We start from the raw sequence: 596 nt of genomic DNA on the forward strand, positions 1-596 counted from the left end.
TTTTTTTTTTTTTTTAACCCAGGATCGTGTTCTGGTGGAGCTGAAGAATGGAACCAAAGGGCAAGGTTACGGGCAGCAGAGGCACCAAGTGTATTAGGGTGAGAATGAAACAAAAGAAGATGCCTGCTACCAGGGAGGGGCTCCTTAAAGAGGAGAGTGTGAAGGCTTCTGAGAAGGAGGCTTATGTGGGTTTACAGTGGCAGGGCCCTTCGAGCTGGGGAGTAACTGTGCAGCTGCTGAACCAGGACATGGTCTGGGGTGGTTTGTTCCAGGGGGAGGGTGNGCCGCTTGTCCCTATCTGCTCCAGGTCAGTCTGTTTCCTGTCTTATGTTCACATGTAGCCCTGCAAGATGTGACAAAATGGCTTCCACATGATCCTGACATGTAGAAGAGCCTTTGAAATTTAATATTTCTGTTCACTTGATTCCACTTACTAAGGCAGAAGGGCATATTAAGCAGATTTGTAGCATCTAATGTTATAGGGATAGGTTTTATATTTAAAATGGCATTCCATACTACCTGAAGTTACCTAGATATTTTTATCATAATATTTATGCTAATATTTGAATGCCTTCAATGACCCCTGTAGGACTCTT

The sequence above is a fragment of the Crocuta crocuta genome, unplaced genomic scaffold (genome assembly GCF_008692635.1).
Source record: "Crocuta crocuta isolate KB4526 unplaced genomic scaffold, BGI_CrCroc_1.0 scaffold947, whole genome shotgun sequence".
Lineage (NCBI taxonomy): Eukaryota > Metazoa > Chordata > Mammalia > Carnivora > Hyaenidae > Crocuta > Crocuta crocuta.